Source organism: Rhagoletis zephyria, unplaced genomic scaffold, assembly GCF_001687245.7.
Source record: "Rhagoletis zephyria isolate East Lansing unplaced genomic scaffold, Rhagoletis_zephyria_1.1 Rzeph_scaffold_00289, whole genome shotgun sequence".
NCBI classification, from domain to species: domain Eukaryota; kingdom Metazoa; phylum Arthropoda; class Insecta; order Diptera; family Tephritidae; genus Rhagoletis; species Rhagoletis zephyria.
The window spans coordinates 45,357-64,672 of NW_016157373.1; the positions used below are offsets into that span (position 1 = coordinate 45,357).

Sequence of the window (19,316 nt, forward strand, 5' to 3'; positions counted from 1 at the left end):
CNTTTTGCACATTTAGCTCATTTGATTCACATTTCTCCACAATAAATACTTTCATCCAGTGATGCGCCTACTGATGAATAAAGCGATTCCTCTACTGGAACTCTTGTTTCTGCAATATATTAATAGTTTATTTGGTGGTTTCATTAATCTTTACAACTACAAAAATATATTTGAGATATCACCCCAATACATACACACACACACGCACACAAATATTTCATACAAATCCATACATAGATACGCTGTTTCTTTTCTTTGAAATTGTTGCTTCAATAATTAACTTAGTATGAACATACATGGTACATACTATGCACCCAACTATTGCTCTTTTATACCACTTTAAATTGACATTTGCGCAGAACTGACACTCTGGTCATGTTGGTTGAATCGAGATTAAACTCTCAATGAACTCAACTGACAACGCTTGCGTGTGTAAGTGTGCTCCTCTCTTAAGAGTACAAGTGCAATACAAATGCTACCCAATTCCCCAAACGACTTCGCAACGACGTCGCTTCCGACTCGTTTTGGTGAACAATTTGTTCGCCGGCGACGTTCGCAAACGACTTGCCGGCGAACTCGCCGTCGGATGTAAAGCAGAAACGACTCGCGGGCGGGCCGCATAAACGATATAGCAGCGAACTGCAAAACGATGCTCAAAAGTGCAGACAATACTACAAAATTAAAAACAAATTTTTGATGTAAAATAGTTTAATTTAATACAATTGATTTTTTTAATACTTTTTCAATGTACACACTTAAATATTAATTATTTAAAAACAAAAATAAGGGAAATATTAATTATTTAAAAACAAAAATAAGTGAAATATTCAGTTATTTATAAAATACAAACTAACCTTAATACATTACTAACTTATAATTTTGTAATTTATTTTTTTTTTTGCTACTTCATTTTAGTTATCTTTATAAAAATTGGGTTTATTTTTTAACAAGGACCATGTAGTTCAAAATTCATTCAATGTGCAATATACATATGTACATATAGTCGATGTTTTCCAAAACCGCCCATCGGCCAATTGCAAAACCGCCTATCTTATGTCACTCAAATTTTACAGGAGAGCGAAAAAACGATTTTCCTTTGAAGTCATTGACTTGAAAGGCGGTATTTTCTCCGGCTATTATTTTACAAATCTGTTGTTTTAAAAGCGCGCTTACGATTTGTATGCATATATTTCTATGCGTGGAGTTCAAGGTTACCAAATCTCATTTAGGCGGTTTTGCAAAAACATCGACGATATATATGTACATATATATATAAAAAAATTTAACAAGCTTTCATCAAAATTTTATCTTTTTAATCTGCATTTAAGAAACACAGGAAGCAGTTTTATAGTCCATAAAATTTTAGTATAATAGAACACAGGTTTGAAGTAACACAAAACTCGCATTGATGAGAAAAAACGACGTCGGAACGACGTTGCATTTTGTTTCGGAAAACACCTTCGTTTCGACGTCGTTTCGCGTTCCCCCAAACGACTTCAGCACAAGAGCGATTCGAACTCGTCTTCGCCCTGTGGCAAATTGGGTATCGTCACTACCACGGTATGACAGCAACTTGTTTCGTTTCTCTTGTTTATGTGGCCCGCGACATGCCAATATTGCTCTAATTATTTGGTAGTGTTGAGCGAAATGTTTTCAACGCCGTGCCCCAGCGCCAGTCGGTTGAGATCTCAAGAATTCATGCGGCAATGCCACACTAGTTCATTCACATCCGAGAGCGGCTTATGCGCTCTAACGCGGCAATCCCCAAAAACCGCTGCCGACCCCTCTTTTTCCGCGACATCATCCAACTGCTCGCAACACATCCGATCCAACTTAACGCATTGCCAGCATAGATGATTAACTAAGTGACAGACTATTTGAATGCAAAACCTCCACGGACAGATCGAGGCAACTATGACCAACGTGCGTCAGACAGTTCGGCGGTGCAGCAGTAAGGTTTTAAAAGGCTAACAGAAATGCAAGTTAAGGCGATTCAACCATATAACGAAGGGGAGTTAAACTCAATACTCAACTCTCCGCAACTGCCATTTTGTTTTATGACTTAGTATATGTTTGTATGTAAGTATGAAGTAAGCTCATGTTATTTGTAGAAATTGTAGTTGTTGATGTTGTTGGCGTCATCGCTACCGTTTGCTATATTCAGCACTTGCTGGCACTATAGCTTCAGCAGTTATTGCAATTGTTGGAGCAGAGTCTATTGTTGATTCTGCCAGAGCAACTATTGCTAATTACCCATTGCACTTCGGCACAGTAGCGCTATATGTATAAACGTACATTAGAGTGGCGCTTGATCCCATACACAAAATTTGTTTAGTTTTTTGAGGTGCTGCCCCTGAAATAGTTGCATATATTCATAAAATATTTCTCATATAATATTGACCCAATTGACCCAGATTAACCCGTGCCACTAACGAGTTGAAATAATCAATAGCAGAGGCCAATAAAAATGGAAAAACATTTTGGTACGGCAAATGTTAAAGCTATTTTTGATAGACTTTTTTATGCTGATTACGAATCCGTAGCATAAAGTTTCCATCAGCTACAGACTTGGAGAAAACCCAAGGTGGCGCCAGGGTCGAGATATGTATTTTAAAAAACCGTATTTATGTTCTGATTTGTTTCACATTTGGCATGTTTAGTTGAAACGTAATAATACATATCGCTAGCTTAGAAAGAAAAGTTGCTAAGTCCCATTTTAAAAATTTTAAAGGAGAGGAAAAAATGTTCCTATAGCCATTTTCTTTAACTATTTCGCAAGACTTTGAATCAAACATTTTGCGCGTTTAAAGCAAAGCAAAACTCCATAAGAATCAGAAGGATTCGATATTTATTAAAAGATGTCGTATTATTTTGGCCTTATGGGATTTGTGGTGCTTCTTTTGGACTTAGCAAATTTTCCTTTTATTGCTTATGAAGAGGAAAAAATAAAACAAGTACCTTTATAATTTTCGAAACGATGCGTATTCAATTTCTCTAGCCTCCTATATCAAAATATGAGTTTTCATTAAAAGTGGACTTAGCAACTTTTCACTCTAAGCTAGCGATATATTATAATCGGTTTTTCATGACAGAAATACACTCGGAGGTTTGCCATTGCCTGCCGAGAGCCGGCCGCTGTTAAGGAAAAACATTTTTTCTATATTTTTTTTGCGATGTTGATTTGACCAGGGCTTGAACCCAGGCCCTGCGGAGTGGTAGCGTGCACTGCTAACCACTACACCACAGGGGTAATAAGACATAGATTTGCAACAAATGAAACTGCTGCTGGCGCTGATGTCAAAATAAAAAGTATATTCGTTGTAATCGAAGTCAAGATCCACTTCTGTTTTTTGTAACGTCACGCAAGCGCGTATGTTTACTAATGTCTTTAAACCGCTACTACCAACGGTGGTATTTTTTTTTTTTACAGATTAAGGAGACATTTAATTGCTAAGCCAGATTGGAAATACCAATATGTTAAAGAAGCAAAGTAAACCTATTTTCCATTTATTTTTGAATGATGGTGCCCAACCGAAATAATTTTGTCTTGCATCATGCTAAGTTTTTATATAATAGTGACCGTGCAAAGGCCGCTAATGGTTAAGGTGGCTAGCCAGAGGCAGCATTGACGCAAGTGATACTGTCGTTATCTCGACACGTTTGTGGGACGGGTTAGACTTGATTAATTGGTCCAAAATTTCTAGGGAATTACTTTTTCAATAAAGGTAACCATTTCAGGGGGTAGCACCCGCAAATATCCGATTTTCAAAAATAAGGGCCACTGTAATGTACATTCATGTAAACAAACTTACACATGTATGAATTAGGGTTGGAAGTTCTATCCGGACGATCCGGCTATTCGAATATTTGAATAAAAATCTGAGTATCCGGATTATGTACAATGTGCTGACATTCTGTTATCTGAATAGAATAACCGTATCTAAAAAATTAGCAATAAAATAATAATTTTTACGTAGTAATGAAGTCCTCTCATCCGAGGCTTTGCCTTGCTTCTTGGTGGAGAAGGACTTGACTTCACCTGGCGTTTCCAATTGGCGTCAGTTGGCACAGAGGAGAAACGACTGGCGTGCTTTGCTGAACTCGGCCAAAATCGCTTAGGCGGTTACAGCGCCAAAAAAAAGAAGAGAGTGAAGTCCTCTATTAATTATTTTAACACTCGATAGATTCAGTATTAAAAATTCAGATTAAAACAAGTAAGAAAGTGTAAGTTCGGGCGGAGCCGAACATTAAATACCCGGCGCAAGTATTAAATATATGTTTTTTCACCTTTTCGAAACCTCGCGCTAGATGTTAAGCCGGGGTGTATCAATCGTTTTGAGTAAATTACCGTCCTTAAATTTCGAAATATTGTAGTTTCAAGCATTTCTGAACTTTACCGTTATATGAAAAGCGGCCGTAATTTTAGTCCGATTTCAATCATTTCCAACGTTTTGCTTTTCTGTGGCAAGCACAATAAAAATACCGAGTGTGGTACAAATTGGTAGAACGATTACCGAAATACATATATGTGATCATAAGTGGGCGGTGCCACGCCCATTTTCCAAAATTTAACCATAAACGTATTTCTTAGTAAAGAATTGTTGCAAGCATGTATTTCTCTAAATTACCGTTATATGGGATGTGGGCGTGGTTACTGTCCGGTTTTAAAAGTTTTCGTCGATTTGGTATGCTGTACCAAGGCCAACAACTGTGCCAAGCTTGGAAGAAATTGGTGCAGCGGTTACCAAGATATACACATGTAACCGTAAGTGGGCGTGGCTACGCCTATTTTCCAAAAATTTATAATATTCCTATTTTTCGTCTGAAAATTATTATAAATATAAATTTTGAGTGAATTATCTTCAGTAGTTACTAAAATATCGCAGTTTTCGTATTACTGGAAATTATCGTTATATGGGAAGTGGGCGTGGCTACAGTCCGATTTCGCCCATTTTCAATACCCACCTACCTTGGATTAATGGAAACCTACACACCAAATTTCGTTGAGATATCTCAATTTTTGCTCGAGTTATCGCGTACACGGACGGACGGACAGACAGACATGGCTTAATCGACTTCTCTATTCATTCTAAGCATTTATGTATACATTTGTCATTCAGCCTCATTGCGTAAGTCGTAAATTAGGCTATGTTGTACGCCTCGACAACATCTGCATTGTCGACTGTCGTGCTGAAATAAGTAAGCGACGAAAATCGTCGAAAACTATACAGTGCTGCCAAGTTTTTCCTTTTTAATACACTAGTCGAGTGGAAATTTTAGGCCATGACGTGAGACTTTCTATGCGATTCGACTATCGAAAAACGACTTGCATTCGACACGACTCTCGCAATGAGGGTGTATATCTATCTCGATTCGTTTTGGCTGTTACAAACAACCGTTATGTGAACAAAATTGTATACCCTTGTGCACAAGTGAGCTCGGGGATTTTATCCGTATATACGAATATCCGGACGCTCCTAGCCCTAGTGTGAATTTCTTTTTTATTTCACACCGCTTTAAAAAGGTATACATCATACATGCATTAAGGCATGCAATACCGGAATCTTGAATACCGTTACTGTTGTTAAACTAATCAGCCTCATTGCGTAAGTCGTAAATTAGGCTGAATATCCGCATTGTCTCCTGTCGTGCTGAAATAAGTAAACGACGAAAAACGTCGAAAACTATGCAGTGCTGCCAAGTTTTTCCATTTTAATACCCTAGTCGAGTGGATATTTTAGGCAAGGACGTGAAATCTTCGGTACGATTCGACTCTCGAAAAACGATTTGCATTCGGCAGGACTCTCGCAATGAGGCTGAATATTGCCTCGCTTAATAAAAAATATTAATTTATTAAATTGCATCCAGCAGATCAGTGTAGGCACTTTAGGGTGGCCTAAAAAAGTTAAGTCGCAATCTTAATGCCGCCACCACAGGGACCAAACGTTGTAAAAACGCAGATTCCATAGCAAAATGAAATTGTTAATGACTTTGTTAATTTTTGATTAATTTTTCTACTTGTGCGGATATATATTCTTCAGAATGAATAAATAAATGCAGCCATAATAAGCCCATCTGATTGATGATCAGTTTTTTAGTATATCTCTGGTCAAGCATTGCTTTTTTAAATATCAATGAAATTTATAACACGCTTTCACTTGAAATACTATATAGTTTTGTGAGTACACAATTTTTCGAGTGCTAACTTTAAAAAGGACCTAGGAAGCGAGCTTGTTTATACTTTTTTATTGCAGAGCTGAAGGATCAGGCTCTGTTATGTACGTACATAAAATCAGTAATATGCAATATAAAATGGAATTGAATGAAGGTGAAGATATAAATAGCTAGCGGATCTATTAATCAGATTCAGCATTCAGCCAAAAGCAAACGTTTATCTGGACGAGATCCGCTTTCGATGGCCAAAGTCTTGCTTGTCATTCATCATTGGTATTTTACGCCAAACACTAACATATGTGTGAGCGCCAATCTATTATTATTATTATTATTATTATACCGAATTTGGAGTATAATAAATATTTGTTATTAACAGGGAACGGATTTTATGGAAATTGCCTTTTTTTCTGCTAAAGAGATAGAGTATATTCGATTAAGAATGTCCACGATTTAGCTTTCCCCTGATTCCATATATACACATTTGATGTTGCCCTTTTTTGCCTTTTTAAAGATATTTGCCTTTTTTGCCTTTTCTAGCTTTAAAAAAGTGATTATAGCATTTACAATTTTTTTTTTTAAGATTAAAGAATATACACATTGCCCATGCGGCTTATAGAAGCGCAGGGACCTCTTGCCAAATTGGTGTTGGAAAAATTCAAAGCCCTTTTCTCAGCTAACGTAGGCTTGGAGACAATAAGGGGTGTGGATAAAATTGTAAAGGGCAAGGAAAACGCCCTTATTCCTGATAATATGAACGTTTCGAACGCTCCATATTTAAATTGGGCTCCACTTGTATCAACTTACGTCGAGCGCACATTTACTACATTCAAGGCTTTTCTTCGCGAAAATCGAATGAAAATGCTGCCAGAAAACTTCAAAATGCATCTTGTGGTTCAATGTTACTACAACTATACAGATTAAAGTTTTAGAAACTCGAAACGATAAAATAGGCAAAGATTCAAGGTACAAATTTTTCATATAATGAAACTAGTTCACAGTTTTTCTCTTTTACTTGTAATATAAACATTTCTAAAATAAATGTATTTTTTGATTGTTCTTCGTATTTTCTGTCTTTTTTAGTGCCTTATTTTGCTTTTTTTGCAATACCTAGTGCCTTTTCCTGCCTATTTCGTTATTTTATTTTGCCTTTTTTATAGGTTTTTAGGTCCTAAAAATCCGTTCCATAGTTATTAACTATGCAGCTTTTTTGCATTATTTTTAAGATTCAGCGACTTTAAAATTTGTTCCGACAGAGTATCTGTACGAAACTTCATTACGAACGGATTCAATGAAGGCTCTCTAAGAATTTCGAATTCACGTTCGTAGCTATTCACTGATAGCCATTTCGTATATAGATTAAATGAAAATCGAACCTACGATGGATTCAGTGATTTTTACGGTTATTTCGTACTAATTGGAAACTTATAGGAATTACTTATTTTACATTTAAATTAATGGGAAGTGGTTGAGGAGCACGGACGTGAGTTGTGGCAGGACTACTTTTGGTAAGTTAAGAAAACTTGTGATCACGCATATTAAAAAAAAATTGCTTTATTTAAAAAAGAAACCTGTATAAAAGCCTTAAAATAGTTATAACTCCGTAGAGTATATATTCAGGGTAAACCTTTAGCCAAATTCTTATAAGAAAAAATAATTCGTGGGCTTAAGGGTGAGCTGTGAAAAAAGAAAAGAGAAAGAAACAAAATGCTACTAACTAGGCACACAGAAACAGAAATATTTAACGGCCGAAGCAGCTCTAACCCAGCAAATAATCACATAGGAACATGGCCCAAACGAAACATAAACAAGTAAGAAAGTTTGAGTTCGGGCGGAGCCGAACATTAAAAACCCGGCGCAAATATTAAATATATGTTTTCCACCTTTCCGAAAGCTACCGCTACATCGTAATTCGGGGTTTATCAATTTTGAGTAAACTAGCGTCCTTAAATTTCGAAATATTGAAGTTTCAAGCATTTCTAAAATTTACCGTTATATGAAAAGCGGTAATTTTAGTCCGCTTTCAATAATTTTAAACGTTTTGCTTTTATGTGGCAAGCACAATAACCACACCGAGTTTGGTACAAATTGGTAGAACGGTTACCGAGATACATATATGTGATCATAAGTAGGCGGTGCCACGCCCATTTTCCAAAATTTTATCATAAACGTATTTCTTGGTAAAGAATTGCTGCAAGCATCAATTTAGAATAAATTAGCTTTAATATTTACTGCTTTATCGAAGATTTCGTATTTCTCTAAATTACCGTTATATGGGATGTGGGCGTGGTTATTGTCCGATTTTAAAAATTTTCGGCCATTTGGTATGATGTATCAAAGCCAACAACTGTGCCAAGTTTGGAAGAAATCGGTGCAGCGGTTGCCAAGATATACACATGTAACCATAAGTGGGCGTGGCTACGCCCATTTTTCAAAAATTTATAATATTCTTATTTTTCGTCTAAAAATTATTGTAAATATCAATTTTGAGTGAATTATCTTCAGTAGTTACTAAAATATCGCAGTTTTCGTATTTCTGGAAATTACCGTTATATGGGAAGTGGGCGTGGTTACAGTCCGATTTCGCCCATTTTCAATACCAACCTACCTTGGATTAAGGGAAACCTACATACCAAATTTCGTTGAGATATCTCAATTTTTGCTCGAGTTATCGTGTACACGGACGGACGGACAGACGGACAGACGGACGGACAGACAGACATGGCTTAATCGATTTCTTTTTTCATTCTGATCATTTATGTATACATTTGTCTATATCTATCTCGATTCGTTTTGCCTGTTACAAACAACCGTTATGTGAACAAAGTTATAATACCCTTGTGCACAAGTGCGGTCGGGTATAAAAATATCTTTTCCGACGTGATCTTTTTTCAGTAACAGCCTTTTCATAATTCTTTCCCGACAAGTAAAGCGAGAAATCCGAAAATTTAGTAAAAATAATTTGTTTCCTCTCGTTTTATCCCAGCCAAACCACCAAGATTGATAGACAACCAGCTGTTCAATTTCAAGGAACAAGCAATAGTGTGGCCACTTGTTTGGCATATTTAAATAAAAGCTCTGACCCAATACTTTTCGTGACAAAATCCTGTAAAACTGTCAAACAGCAAAATTACTCTCTGAAGTGAGAGTAAAAAGTGAGTAACAACAAAAAGTACGGGAACAAAAAAACCATTTTTCCTGTAAAAACGTCAACCAGTGATTGCTTGACACTTTTCATGATTTTACCAGAAGAAAAAGTTCGGGTAAAATCTTGCAACTTCATTCTCTGCACAACTCTCCAAAAGTCGCTCTCATTTACAGGATTTTGGAGAATTTCGGAGTACGGGAACATTTTTCCTGCAACTTCCTGCAAGTTCGTGAAAAATCCTGTAAGTTCATGGAGTACTGGATCAGAGCTAAAGTTGATCGCAAACCTAACGAAAGCTAAATGACAATTCAAAAATTAAACGTATGTAAGTGCCGTTTAAATATTCAACGGAAATTGGCCCCAAAACTTGTAAAGACACATGGTTTTTATATGTGGTGCAATCACACTATACGCAATAAGGCCATATATACTATGTTTGTGCGTAGGCAAATTCACGAAATCATTTCATGAATTTGGGCTAAAATATGCTGCATAAACACAATATGTATCATGAATACAACTATACACGAAAATCGGAGAAATCTGACAGATTCTTTTGTTTTGATAATTTTTATGCAGTAAAGAAACAATTCACAGGTACATAAAAAAATGAGGTGAAAATGTTGATATTTCAGATTTCTATTAATTATAGCAATAATCGGTTATAAGGCTTTGAGGACTTTTTTTGGCGTCTTCGTAAAGACTTCGATAGCATTCCGTCGTTCTTTTAATTCCCGTTGAAATATAGCGTTTCATTAGGTAACGTATTGATTTTCAATTTGTGTGTACATACTTAAAAACGAAAAGGGAGACGAACACAACTTTTCCATTGTTCAATAATAATTACACACAATAATTAGTTTTATTTCTTGTAAATGTTATGGTCTCTGATTTTTACTATGAGAGTATATTTAAATTCCAAACTTTAACTTAACTTTTCATAAAGCGCCGTTCATTCTCCTTCGTTTAGGGGGAGTTTGGGGAGCCATACCCCACCCCCTCCTCCCCTCACCCCTAAAATCGTTGTACAAATAGCTAAAGATTTCCCGCGATTTCAAACCAATTGTAATCGATAGCTTATTCGAAAATACATTTACAGTTAATTTTAACCAAATTTTTACTTATACCTGTATGTCGAAAAAGCCACAAAATCGGATTTTTCACGGCGGTAAATTTTTGCGAAATTTGCATTTAAACTCGCTATATCTCAGACGTTTATGATTCGATTGATTTGAAATTTGTACACAATAAACTAGATTCTATTCTGAAGAAGATGAGTCTTACTGCACTTCTTAATATTTATTTAAAACAAAATTACGAATATTTTAACATTTTTATAAAAATTAAGGAGGTGATTTTTACAAATGCAGAAGTTGTGTTATGAAGTTTAAAATTTTTGTTTTGTTTTAATGCAGCATTAAAGACAAATATATACGGATATTTTTGGGAAAGTTTCAGGTTTAGACAACAAGTAGTTCTAAAGTGTTATAACTTTTATATTATGATGACACCCACGAGCGGTCGCTCGTCTCTAGATGACAAATATTTTTAGTTTTGCATGGAAGAAAACGTTCAACACCATTGAGAAAATGAAATCTCAAAAAACAACGCAATTTTTCTCTAAAAAATGTGAGTCAAAAATTTGAAATATAGATGAAAATTTGTAGAATTTTTTAAGTTTTGCAAAAAGTTTTAAAATTTAATTCGTTTGGTTTTTGTTAAAATATCAACTATATTTTCGTGAAAAACTACCGAATAATCATTATTAAAAACATTGCGAATATTGTGTGATATAGATAAATGCAAATTTCGCAAAAATTGGCCGCTGTGAAAAAACAAGTTTTGTAGCTTTTCGNTCGTGAAAAACTACCGAATAATCATTATTAAAAACATTGCGAATATTGTGTGATATAGATAAATGCAAATGTATATCTATCTGGCCGCTGTGAAAAAACAAGTTTTGTAGCTTTTCGGCATGAAGGCGTGAAAGTAAAAAATCGCCGAGACGATATGCGCAGAGAGATGCAATTTTTATTTCGCGGATTGCGCGACCTTCTATGTATAGATGTTGGGTTGTCACGGTAGTCACAATTTTTTTATTGTCTGGCCGCGTTCAGATTTACGATCATCGCATAGCATAGCAAAGTATGAGTTAATTCTGCCGCTCCTTAGACGGAAGAAATGCGTGAGGCGGATAAATTTGAATAGAAGCGGACTGCCGTATATAACAGAATGGTAGTATTTAATGTTAACGTACATGGGAACATAAACTCTTATAAGGTATTCTTCTAGAGTTTGTAAGTTACAAGGTGGTGAAATTGTTGCAACGTACAATCGTAAAATTCGACCGGCCTCGGTTAGCCAACAGGCGCGCTACAGGTTCAGGTTTTATTTTACCTATTTATTTATTTTTTTGTCGGCACCAGGCAGGGTCCAGGTTTGCTTTTATGATTGATCGAACGGTTACCGAGATTCATTCACATATGTGGTCATAAGTACCACGATCATTTTCAAAAACTTTATCATAAACGTCGCTGGCTCGAAATTCGTTTTAGACCCATAGTTTCTCAAGCAAAGTTGCTCAGAATGATCCGTAGAGCATTTTCCGTGTATGTGCCATTCTTTTGAAGTTGGACGGATTTCATAAAAAAAAATTATATCGTGTCTCCGATTCGCTAAAAATTTTTTTTGTGGGTCCTATAAATGAAATAAGCTAACAGCTTCTTTTTTTTCTTCGGAGATATGATCAGTCAAAGTTTGCATTTTTTCGTGATTCTGACTAATCATGTACTTCTTCAAATCGTTATATCTTGGGTTCTGCTCATCGTAGACTTCATCTTAGCGTCATTTCAAAGCTATAGCATTTCTATATATAAGATGGTCAAGATTGTCCTAAAGCTAACTTAGCTATTAACAGTTGAACTTTTTGAAGTTGATTTGCATAGTGAAGACTAGTAAATTAGGGATTTAAAATTATACCATCGTAATCCCTGATTAATTCTCTATAAAAAAAATGGTTTAAAAAAATCGGGATTTTTCAAGAACTATTTTTAAGATATTTTTCTTTATGGCGGGATGGTTTATTTTGTGAGAATCGACAATTTTTTGGTGATTTTTTTTCGAAAACTTATGTTGAGATAAATTTGGCAAGGTGTTGAACATCGGGTTTTTTCAAAAAGTAAAATTTTATTACAGATTTCGATATAAAACCTATCCAGATATAACATTTGTATGGAAAGATTTTTCTTCAAGACAGAACTAAAATTAGCAAAACGCAGATTTTACCGCGGATTTCGGCAAAATATCGCTTCGTTACCAATATTTGTTCCAAGCCGATTGCTTTTTTTATACCGCTTACAGCCGTTTTCTCAGTGGATGTTTAATTATAATCAAAAGATTATCTCTTCTTGTCAGTTTCTCAGTGTATTTAATAGATAATTAGCTTATAGTTAATTCGTCAACATTGGGCAGTTAACTATTGATTTACTAATTATTTGTTAACTTATAGTTATTTATCAACTCAGATATCGGCTGTTAGCGTTAGAGTATTTACCACACATTACAATTTCGCCTTCTGTAACTTCGCAAATAAACAGTTTTCCTTTGACTGAACTGTCTAACACAATATATGGATTTCATTTATTCTACATGTTCTTGAAGAATCTATTTACTTAAGCTTTGTTCAAAACGAGTCGTAAAACTGATATGGAAATAAGAAATTGTTATACATTTTGCAAAGACAAAGTAGAATCCGAATGTAAAATATGTAAGAAATGATATTTTTTTTTTTGGTACTAGATCGGGGTACTTAGGAAATGACCCGGCGCACGTATTGAATATTCTTTTTTCACCTTTCGGTAAACTGCATGATAAGCAGGAGTATTTTTCCCGATTTCAAACAGTTTCGATAATATGCTATTATATATTGAAGTAGTTGAACCAAGATTGGTGGAAATCGATAAAGCGGTTATCGATGCACACTGATGTATGTAGTCATAAGTTGGTGGTGCCACGCCCATTTTCCAAAAATCTATAACATTGTTGTAAGTTGGAGTAAATTGGCGTCCTTAATTATTGGATTACCGGAGTTTTCGTATTTTTGAAATATACCGTAAGTGGGCGTAATTGCATTTTTGCGCCAAGTTTAATAATTGTACCGAGTTTGGTAAAAATTGATAAGCCGCTTACCGAGTGGGCGGTGCCCACTAATTTATCACAGTTTTCGCATTTCTGTAAATTACCGTTACAAATATGGGAGGAGGTGTGATTCTTGCTTAATTTTAAAAATTGTCAACGCGTTTCTTAGTGAGACTCTAAGCAATGTTCGCACCGAGCTGGTGCGGACTGGTAAAAGGACTACAGAGATACAGCGTTTCATCATAAGTGGGCGGTGCCGCGCCCGTTTTCTAACAATTTCATAACTGTCTTATTTTATGCCAAAATTTTACTTCACGTTCCAACTTTCACCGATTTGGATCAAGTATTTCAGCATATTTGTTTTTGAATTTTTCGAAAATACCGTTACAAAAGTTGTGGAGAATGAAACTTTATCATTTGAATATGCTAAGTATTTTCAACAGAAATTGTTCAAAAAAGGCGAAAACCGTTGCAATGTAAATTTGTTTCGAACTTTTTGCTATTATTTACAGTAAAAAATGTTTTTTTTTTACCTAATATATAAACAGTTTGCTAATTATTTATTTACAGTAAAAAATGTTTAATAATATATAAAAAATGTGATACTCTACAAACTTGTATATAACTATTTTTTACGAAAAATTCAAAAATTCGCATGAAACTCGCATAAAAACCAAACAACACCTAAAATCCAAGATGGCAAAATGTTGCTATATGAAATTTAGGGGCGAGACTGGATCCATACTCTTCCGTTAAAAAATTGCTACTACAAATTATTTTTTCCTTCGCACCAATTTGATCTATTTTTACTGCGCTTTATTACAAAAATTTAAATTATTTAAAATATTCGTAAAAAAGGTGAATAAATTTCAATTTTTTTGTACATACAGTATTGGTCATATCTATAGTACCCCCATTTCAAAGTGATGTGGTTTGCCACTTATCCTTAATTATTAATTTTTAAGAATTATGCCGCTGTGGTGCAGTGGTAAGCAGTGAGATCGGAGGAGAGGCTCGGCCAAACACTAACATATGTGTAAGCGCCAATCTATTATTATTATTATTATTATTATTATGAACTAAAATACAGCTTATTGTCTAACAAAACCCATATAAGCCCAAGTTTTAAACTTTGTAAAATACTACAAAAAAATGCAACAAATTTTCCCATAAATTTGCAACTGTTTCTCCGAATATTAGAATTTTTTGAGTACTCAGTTTTATAGCCCATTCAATTTTAATCTGATAATGTGCAAGTTTCAAGTGGCTAAAAATAACCGTCGATTTTTTAACAGGGATTATTTTTATATGGAAAAAACCGCAACACCTTCGACGAAAAAAATTCCAAAAAAATCAATGGTAAATTTTAGCCACTTGAAAAANTAGCCCATTCAATTTTAATCTGATAATGTGCAAGTTTCAAGTGGCTAAAATTTACCATTGATTTTTCTACAAATTGTTCAACTTGGGTTTATTGGGGTTGGTAAAGAAAGAACTGTATTTTAATTGAAAATTCTCAAAAATAAATAAATAAACATAAGTTGCACACAATATCACTTTGAAATGGCGTGCTATAGATATGACCGATACTGTACATATAGGCATATTTTGTCAAAAAATCATTTTTAATTGCATTTGATATTAAACGCTGTTTGTCTTTAATGGACGATCCACTCCATAATTGCAAGAGCAGTTGATGTTTCCATGCAACAATTGGGTACTGATTTTTCCGCCAAATTATTTTAATGACATTTGTTTCAAAATTTTCTTTTTGATGGGGAATTGCATATAGATGCTCTACGGGCATTTTAGTTTTCTTCCAGTTCATAATATATATCATACACAATAGATGCGATCCCGTACGAGTCCGGACTAGTCAGAATCAGTCAGATTTTGGACTTTTGGAAATCGATCCCGTACTCGGTTCTCTGACTATTGAGAGGACAAAAAAGAGAGTAAATACGGTTCTTTCTCTGTCAGAAGTTACCAGTTTTAGTCCTAGATTTTTTTGCTGGTAAATCCTGGTAAATGTGTCAAACGATCAGCTGTAGTGTGTTTGGCAACCAATTGTAAACAAAAGAAAAGTGCACTCTGCTAATTCATGTCGAAAGTATTTAATTACTTGTTTAAGTGGATTCTAATTAATTTGAAAGTATTTTTGGTTACTTACAGGTTTGAGCTGAGTGTGTTTACATACAAAATAAGCAAAAATTTAAAACCAGACAGAAGTTACCATTTTTTACTAGAAAGCGATCCCGTACTTTTCAATGTTACTCTCTCGCTCTGAGCGGGCAGAAAATCAAAAAATTTTGATTTTTGTTGTTGTTGTTTGACAAGCCGTTGAGGCTCGCTAGTAAGTGATGCCCAAAATATCTTCCTTGAAATAATTTTTGAAATAATTTTTTTTGAAGTTAAAAACCACTTTTTAGTTTCTTCAAAGAATATGGTAGCTTCACTTTAAAAGAAAACGTCAAAAGCACAGTTTACGTCAAATGGGAACAATGGTGGAAAAGAAGAACTGAAACTACCTTTAAATATTTGTTATCATGGGAAAGGGATATTTCGCTTGGTTTATCAAGCCGCTTGTGTGGTGTTTTTTGCTCTTAAGCACATCTCGTCGCCTGGGTAAAAGAGTGTCGTATGTTACGCATGTACATATGACGCTTACGACAATCTTTTACCCAGGCGACGATCTGCATTTGCTGATAAATATTCAAAATTTTATCGATATTTTTTTTCATTCCATCGTTGTATTTTCAACTTACTTTGAACTTGCAAAATCTTGGTAACGAATGGAGAACACGCATTGTTCAATCATAAGGATATCCATATTGATTCTTCATTAGATCAAGAAAATTATAGGAAAAAAGTTTTGGAATTAAAAGATTTTTCAGATTCCCAATTAAAACGAATTATATCTGCATTATTAATATAGCCCTTTTCTTATTACATACAAAGCAAGGCATAAAAAATAACGGTGATACTTTGTTTGAGCCGCAAGAACAAGTGTACCAATTGAATTTAGGGATGTAATTAATTTTTATACTAAGTACCTGTGAATAGTATGCAGTACACAATACTCATATCTGTAATAAGAAAATTTTGAGTAATTTGTCCGGATTTTGAGGATTTTTCATTTGTTTTTGAGGAATTTGGCAATTTCTGGCATAAATGCAGTTGGGCTCCAAATCTCAAATTAAAAAAAAAAATCTTGGAATCGATAGAGATGATTGAGCTGAGTATAACGGTACACTTCTTTTTTTGGGAAAACAACAACAACAAGAATTATCAAAGGTTAAAGTTCAAAATAAGCAATTTTTGAAATCAAGATTTCTCATAAACGAATGAATGAAATTTTGATATCATTGAATGAAAATTTTGATCTCATTTAAAAGAAAATTTGATTCCCTTTAATTTGGTATACGTACTTTATATATATGTTGTATAGTTCTTACGAAAATTGAATTAATGTAAGATAATTATAAAAAAAAGCTTACAAGCCCTAAGTGCGGCCGACGCCGCCTACGCTGAAAGGTGTTCTCTGCAAAAGGTGTTCAGTGCCTTTTCTTCGCAACACAGGAAGAGAATTCGACTTTGTGAGGGTTATAATCCCTAAGTGCGGCCGAAGGCCGCCTACGCAGAAAGGTGTTCTCTGCAAAAGGTGTTTTTTTTTATAATTATTTTACATTAATTCAATTTTTGTAAGAACTGTACTACATATATATAAAGTACGTAAACCAAATTAAAGGGAATCGAATTATTATCCTATCCTATTAAATGAAATCAAAATTTTCAAAATCCATTTATTTTTTTTGAAGAAATCTCGATTTCAAAATAGCTAATTTTGAACTTTAACCTTTGATAATTGTTGTTGTTGTTTCCCTAAAAAAAAAGAAGTATGCCGTTATACTCAGCTCAATCATGTCTATCGATCCCAATATTTTGTTTTCTAATTTGAGATTTGGAGCCAAACTGCATTTGTTCCCAATTTTTTTGTGGCAACACTGTTGCATACAAAAATAATTCGTGTTTGTTTGAGAATGCTATGGTGATCCAATTAAGGCACACATGAATATCAGCATTGGAAATTGGAATATGTTTTGGATCTCCACTTGACCTCCAACCCAAATTTTTATTGGGCAATAAAATTAGCACAAGATTACCAGGAGCAAGGTCAGCCACAAAGGAGTCAACCAAAAAACTTCAGATTTTACCACGTCTGCAGCTGCCTTTAACCGATCTCCAGTCTAATTGCAGCGAATCTTAAGTAGATTCTACATACAATTTTCTGTGAATTACTTTTAAAATAACTGGCGTTTCTTTATTAATAATGCGTTCATGTGTACATATGCTTGTATTTTGTACTATATATGTACATAGGTATGAATATATACTTGTGCTTTAGATATTATATAGATCCATATGAATGTACATAATTAGGAAATAAGCGTGCCAGACTTGAAGCGAACTTGCAAGTATGGCTCACAATAAAGACGACGGTGGGATCATTAAAGAATTGTGGATTTCTTCTGTCAATAAAACCTTGTAGCGGTCACAACCTGCTGTCTAAGATCAAACTAAGCACCAATATTTGCGAATAGGCCAATAGTCAAATATAATCAAATCCCTTATGGAAGGAAATAATGATATATCGCGTGTATATATCTAAGTACATATATTGGTCTACGTTTGTCTTAACTGCGGCGCGACGTCAACGAAAACTGGCATACAAACACACTGTGCTCACATATCTATATAAAAACATGCATACATGTGTACATATATTCGTATGCACACTCCATCGGAAAGGCGTAGTAAGGCGACGAAGACGGAGCTGAAGAAAATGTGAAAATGGGGGAAAAGATTTACCAATTACCGATTATATGTACATATTTTTCCGCATTTCTGTTCGAAAAATTCACTTTAATCACTACACAAATCGTTGTAAAACACTTAGTAATTAAATTATTATGTTTCCAACGTCTTCAAATTATAGAATAAGCAAATAAATTGTAAATACTGAACTTAAACGAAATTATTAATGAAAAATGCAGAGCGCAACGCGAAACACACAATGGATGGACAAACAACGATGAAGCAACGAACCAAACGAATGACAGCAAAGAGGACAGTCATTCGAGCGTACAAACGAACGAAGCAAGCGCTTGCAGAGAACTTAGTAGAGGTGATGGAACTGTGGGTGCAATTGAAACCATTTCTGTCCTTTTTTAAAATTTTCAAGCCATTCTCTCATATTTTACAGATATATACAAAATACAACGCATCGTTTATCAAGAATGATAGAATACAAGATTGCGCCGATCAGAGAGGATTTTTGAGAATAACTTTTGTGTGACGTCACACTGGTGCAATTGCGAGAGAGAAATGCCAAGAACGGAAGAAGAAGCAAAAATGTTGCAAGGAAAACGTAAACAAGTTGCACCAGCGTGACGTCATGCAAACAACGATTCTGTCAAATTCGTTAAGAGAGGAATAGCGGTCCGAGATCGGCGCAACCTTTGTATTCTATCAATCGTGATCGTTTATTAACCTGCACTATACAGACGGCGTTTAAGGTATCATTTATTCCGAAAATAGCTTCTATTTGAAAGCCTAACTTTCCATCCCTGCCTAGAAGCTCTCTGGAAATAGCAGGAGAGGGCGTGCTCAAAATTCACACGCTCTATCAAGAGAGACGTCAGTTTTTGAGACTGTTGCCAACTTGGTGTTTTTCGCACTTAATTTAGTGCTTTTCTTTATACAAAACAAGAACATTTTTGAGTTTAGCGCTGAGTTGTTTGGTGCTTTTGTTTTTGGTTTGAAGAAACCAAATCTGAAAAATTTCTTCTTTTTGCTTTTG

General features: G+C 34.8%; 1 long non-coding RNA gene across 1 annotated transcript; it reads right to left on the reverse strand.

The window, feature by feature from the left end:
• Positions 1–2: 2 nt before the first annotated feature.
• On the reverse strand, positions 3–18,589 carry LOC108358724 (uncharacterized). Its single transcript, XR_001846823.1, has 2 exons — positions 18,333–18,589; positions 3–109 (listed from the first exon to the last, which is right to left on the reverse strand). It is a non-coding gene; the product is annotated as an uncharacterized LOC108358724 (long non-coding RNA).
• Positions 18,590–19,316: the final 727 nt, after the last annotated feature.